Source organism: Lepidochelys olivacea, assembly GCF_965140295.1.
Source record: "Lepidochelys olivacea isolate rLepOli2 genome assembly, chromosome: 6".
Classification (NCBI taxonomy): domain Eukaryota; kingdom Metazoa; phylum Chordata; order Testudines; family Cheloniidae; genus Lepidochelys; species Lepidochelys olivacea.
In genome coordinates this window covers 49,360,452-49,366,451 of record NC_140416.1, presented here as the reverse complement: position 1 = coordinate 49,366,451, position 6,000 = coordinate 49,360,452, and the positions used below count along the sequence as shown (strand labels likewise).

Genomic DNA, 6,000 nt, shown 5'->3' with positions numbered 1-6,000 from the left:
GGGTTGGCATCCAACTATACCTCATTGCTTTTGGGGATATTTTGGAAGTCCATTGCAGGATCCAGAACTCCTCTCAGGGAACTGTGGGAGTTTGACTCCCATGGTTCCTCACACTTGTTTTCAACCTTTTTAAACCATCTCATTGGTAGAAGCCTGGATGCCAAAGAGATCACAGAATTTTTGTGTCTGTTCTAAAGACAATGCACCTGACCTTCTGTATTTGCAGAACTTCAGCAACTCTAACAGCATCTGGGCATGCAGCAATGAAAATGAGAAAACTGAGGAAGAGTGGGATGGTGGCAAGGAATGAAAATCGCCAGGTGCTAATGACATTCACTGACCAGCTCTATATAGTGGAATGGCATTTCTGGGCCAGTGAAACAAGCAACAAGTGGTGTGACCAGATTGTGATACAAATTTGGGATGACTAACAGTAGCTGCAGAACATTTGCATATGGGAGACCACATTCCTGAAGTTGTGTCCTGAGCTCATCCCAGCCCCCAGTGCAGAGACACCAAACTGAGACAGTGAAGAAACAGCTGGCGGATATGCTGTGACAACTTGCAAAACCAGATTGCTATCAGTCAGTGGCAATCTGTTTGGTGTTGGGAAGTCTCCAGTGGAAGCTGTCATCATCCAGGTGTGCAAGGTCATTAAGTATGTCCTGCTGCAGAGAAATGTGATTCTGAGCAATCTGTAGCAAATAATTAATGTGTTAGATGCAATGGGCTTCTTGAACTATGGTGTGGCAATAGACAGGCCACACATCCTGATTCTGGTCTCCTCCCCACCTAACATACACACACACCTTGCTTTGGAGTATATAAACAAAAATGGATACCGTTGTGTGGTTATGCAAGTGTTTGTGTATCACCAGAGAGGTGGCATTTATTTTCTCTCACAAAATTGTGGGGACTGATAATGAGAGGATGGATTGAAGATCAATCTCAACATCGGGTTGCTGTCTTTTAAATGAAAGAGAACTATGCTGCCTCATGTATTATCATTCTGTACATGCCCCTTTTGGAGTGTATGTGAAGCAAAGCTTTTAGAGCAAATTCGCCAATAAGCATTAAGCATGTGTATTTGGATTTAATATAAGAACATAAAGAAAGCTTGATTGCTAATGGAAACAAGCTGATTATAAACTCAGAATTCATTTCTCAGCAGTTGATGACAGTGTGATATCACTAATCTAGGGCACTGTGTACCTGCAAAGTTCTTCAGGGTAATTATTCACTTATTAATGAAAGGCACAGCTTACTTTTTAAGAAGTAATTTGATTCAAATCTAACAACTCACAATCATTTGAATAGTGGCAAAAGCAACATTATAAGGTATTTCCACGTGAAATCCATTTGGATCTCAATAAAGTAATAAAGAGACTATTTTACAGAAAAGCTAGAGCTGCTGCTGATGCTAAAACAAATCCCCTTGTTAGCACAGACTAGTCAAAGGGTACCCTTCAAAGTTTATTTAAAGCTATTTCCACTTATGTTATGAAAGCACACACAATATCTGCATTAAATAACCCAAAGCCATGTTTACGTGGTATTTAGAAATAAATGGCGTGTTTTTCTTCTTTCTTACGTTACATGTCCAGATCCTGTCCTATCTGGAAGGCTCTATGATGGCTCGAGTACTAGTAAAATGATACTATTACAAGTATCAAAAGAGTGAAAACTGAGCAGTTGAAAGGGGAAACAAGTTATTAGTCATATAGTTTAAATCTCTATATTTTAATTTGTTTTTTTGTTAACGGCTATTAATTTAAATAACTAATCAACTCTTTGGTGAATTGATGTGCTTGTCAGCAACCTCATACTTCAATTTGGGTGTGAAAGTTTATAATATATATTCTCTGATATCCCCAAACAAGTCTTTCTAGCAAAACCAGGAAATATCAGCTCTGGCATTCCTGGTATTTCAACGATAAAACCAAGAAAGAAAGAAAAACCTTTGCAGAAACTCCTTTCTGGTGCTTTTTATATAAGGCTATGTTGAAAGTAGGGAATGGCTGCCATCAAGGGGTTTGGATTTTAGATTCACAATCAATCATAGTTCTCATTAAAGTCAGTGGTTGTGCTAAGCATTCTTTCCAGACTGTCAGAAGGTGCAATTAAGCCCCCCGTATGTAATAAAAATGGCTGCAAAAAATGGAAATTACTGCCCAAGACACTAGGTCTCATGGCAGGTCAGGACAAGACTGTGTGGACTGAGCAGGTTCCCTGGTCGCAAATGCAGGGGGATAGAAAAATGGGTTGCAGTTTGTGTGTCTGGAGGAAGAAAGCCTACAGAGGAGTTGTGAATGTGATCCAGAGAGGAAGCAAGGAAACAAAGCTTTATTGGGCAAGGAGCTTTTCCAGCTTGTTGGAAAGATCTTTACTGTGAGATGGGTTAGTCATTACCCATTGGTCAAACAGTGTCTGTTGTCTACATGTTCTCTCTGAGAAGTCTCCATTGTATGCAGTTCCTAGGATAGAAGATTATTTCGTTGATAGGTGTTGATGCTCCATTGATGTACCTGTTCCCAATCTCACAACATATTACAGTAAAACACACACATAGCAAGACTTAATAACTTCACATACAATGATAGCACATACAATCCAACAGGATATTAATGTTTAACAGATCAAGACTTTTAAAATGATACCTAATAAGGCATACTTTGTAGAAAACATGTCATAATTATATTATGTTCTTTGCCAGAAGCTGGGAATGGGTGACAGGGGATGGATCACTTGATGATTACCTGTTCTGTTCATTCCCTCTGGAGCACCTGGCATTGGCCACTGTTGGAAGACAGGATACTGGGCTAGATGTACCTTTGGTCTTAATAATGGCGATTCTTATGTCCTTACGACAGTGGTGAATATGGGTGTTCCAGGGTGCTCCTTGGAGGTATGGAGTGTCACAGTCCCCACTAGGCTCCTTTGACAATCTCAGTCTATTTGGAAACAACATTGAAAACATATGTTTCTCCCTTTGTGTATGAGGGGGTTTGGTTCTGCTTTATTTTAGTTTTATTGCTAAAGATATTTGCATGAAGACGGGATTTATATTTCTTGGTTCATTTCCTCTTGCTGCTTATTCCACACTTGAAGTCACAATCTTCTGAATGTGCTATCCCAGTCATGTCTGCAACTAACTGTGATGTTGCAAGCAGAGGATTATGGCTTCAAGGGAGGAATAAGCAGACAGAACAGATAAAAGCTTACAAAACAAAGATCCTGGTTTCATGAAAACATATCTTGTGTGTGTTTTAATAAAGCAAGGGAAGAGAAACACAAAAGGGGCAAGAGGCCCATCTCATTAGAGATGGGGTGTTATCATGGTCTTAATAGTCATTGGGTTAGAGAAGAAGAGAGTGAGAATGATTCTGTAGTCCAGTGGTTAGGGCATCATTGGAGATGCAAGGTCCAGTCCCCCTGTTCCAATCACTCTTTCATCATTTATACACAGTGGAACAGCTTCAACAGGAAAGACTGAGAGAGCCCCACATCAGAATATCCCATTGCTTAGTGGTTAGAGCACTCTCATGAGAGACCCCTTTGTTCAAATCCTTTGTCTCCCTCTGGCAGCAAGAGGGGAATTGAACCTGAGTCTCACACATTCCGGCTAAGTGCTTTAACTACTTGGGTAAAAGTTAGAATGTGGGCACATCCTCTTCCTCTGGCTGGCTTTTGAATGGGATTCAATGTGGTAGGTGCCCTCTGAGCATGCTTACCAGATTGGGCCCCACATGCGATTTAGGCAACCACACACCTGCCTTTCCTGGTTTGTGGATTGCTGTGGGAGGGAGATGGGCATCCAGGAGCCAAGAGGAAGGCAGTAGTGTGCATGCCCAAATGCAGAAACATAGATGCCTAGGGAACTTTTACCTTGAAAAACCTAGGCACCTACAGAATTTGGTGGGAGTTTTGTGGAATACAGTAGAGCCAAAACTGGGATTTAGGTGCCTAAATTTGAGGTTTACGTGGCTACATATTTTTGTGGATCTCACCCAGAGTCCCTGTCTAAGCTTCTCAGGGCAACAGGATGGTGGGAGTTTGGAGAGGGGAAGGGGCTGTTCTGCCCCAGGTTGCCCCAATACAGACTATTTAGGCCATAATTCCCAAATTAATTTAATTTAATCCACCACCCTAATTACAATTAATACAGGCCACCCACCAAAATATTAATTTAGGACAGCCCTTCCTCTCTCCAGAACTGAACAACTGCTGTCCCCAGGATGGTCCCATCTATTGCTGCTCCAAGAGTAGCTCTGGGACCAACCCTGTTCCTCTGTGCTCAGAGAGGAAGTTCAGATGCCCAGGAGCTGACTTGTTTTCCATGAGAGGAGAGTGGAGTCAGAAGGAGTAGGCTAAGCAGCCATATTTTTCACAAGAGAGAAGGGGATGGAATATTTCAGTCTGAGTGGGATTCAACTGCTCAGGGCTTCCTTCACTGCTACTATTCCTTCCCCTCTGTGAAAATAAAGTGGACCCATCTGCTCCTTCTCTCCTCACCCCTTTCCTGTCTCAAAATCCTGTCAGTCCCTGGACTCCCTCCCTGTGATGGTTCTCTCTCCTCCTTGGAAAGGCAGTGCAGAAGAGAGCAGGGAACCCAGAGCTGATAGAGAAGGGTCTCCTCCTTTCCTCAACCTCCCAGCCAGCTGCTGCCCCATGTAGTGAAAAACACCCTACCTTAATATGTGGGGCAACAGCACAGGGAGGCGGAGTCAGCTCTAACACAAACTGCATGAGGCAGAACATAGAGAAGTCTGATTTACAGACTGGTGAATTAGTGTATGCTAGTGTACTGTATAGGCACAGGGCTGGAATCACTCTTTGCTCAAAGCTGAGCACAGGATTAGAGGCAAAAGCTAGCTCTGACTGTCAACAGCCCCACTACACCATTTTAGCAGTCAGGAATAGCTGGAACATAGAAATGACCCAACAATACCACAATGACCAAAAACAGTCCTGCCATGTTCCCTGTACCTGGGGTTCCTGTGCGGGTGGCAAAAAGCCAACTACGCTGGCCACACAATGCCTACCAGGGCCTTCCCTTATGTCAGGAGAATGTATTGGGGGACTGTTATAGCTTTTTTATGCTGGCTCAAGAAAGTAATCCTGGGACATTGATAAATCAGTCCCAAAGCACCTGATTCTCTTTTCACTCATACCGGGTTTTAATGTGTACCATTCCTTTGACCTCTGCGGAGTTACTCCTGCTTTTAAGTGAGATCAGTGGGGACGGGGCAGAAGCCTGGATTGTAGCAAGAAAAACAGCAGGAGGGTGTATGATAAAGCAGCTCCACCATCACAACATTGCACACCTTACATTCTCCTTTTGGATGGTTCTCCTGTTATTCTTTAGCCTTTTGACCCCTCAGCGTTAATGTTACAGCAGCTACTATTCATTCCCACTAACTTACTGATATGTAACTTACATCACCTCTGAACTTGGCCTAGAAACTGGAAGGCATCAGCAGCTCTTTAATATTATTTAGACTGTCAGCTCTTCAGGTGAAGGACTGTCTTTTGTTGTGTGTTTGTACAGCCCCTAACACAACTGTGCCCCGATCCTTGACTGGGGTTCTTAGGTGCTACTGCAAAACAAATAATATAATATCAACAATGCAAAAAAAAATCCTCATTTTTCTGTTTTAAAAATTTAGCCTAAGGGAAGGTTGTAGCATGCCACTTACAAACCCCAGCTTTGCCTCATTCAGGATACTCTCTTAGCTGAAATTTCAGCGTGACTTGTTCCTTGCAATGTTTATTTTTGCTCATCATCTCTCTACAACAATTTTGGCATATGCAAGCAACTCCTACGAAAAACCAGGTGCATGGACTGGCAGCTTTCCTGCTAAAAGGGATTCAGTCAGATGTTTCTCCCACCTGTGAACTGGCTGCCCAATCTCAGCCAGTTCCCATGAATGTACTTATCATGCTCTATTTCAAAAAGCCAAAACAAAATAGTTCAAGTTGATTGTGTCTAAAAATTCTGAT

General features: G+C 42.4%; 1 long non-coding RNA gene across 3 annotated transcripts in view; it reads right to left on the bottom strand.

Annotated features, from left to right (window-relative positions):
* Positions 1-2,446: 2,446 nt before the first annotated feature.
* The window catches only part of LOC311522886, a 54,424-nt gene continuing 50,870 nt past the window's right edge, over positions 2,447-6,000 (bottom strand). For 2 of the 3 annotated variants that reach the window (XR_014712202.1, XR_014712204.1), the window contains exons 5-6: positions 5,439-5,597; positions 2,447-2,951 (exon numbers count right to left, since the gene is read on the bottom strand). This is a non-coding gene — a long non-coding RNA (uncharacterized lncRNA). The remainder of the gene's footprint in view (positions 2,952-5,438; positions 5,598-6,000) is intronic. The other variant, XR_014712203.1, reaches the window with a different exon arrangement.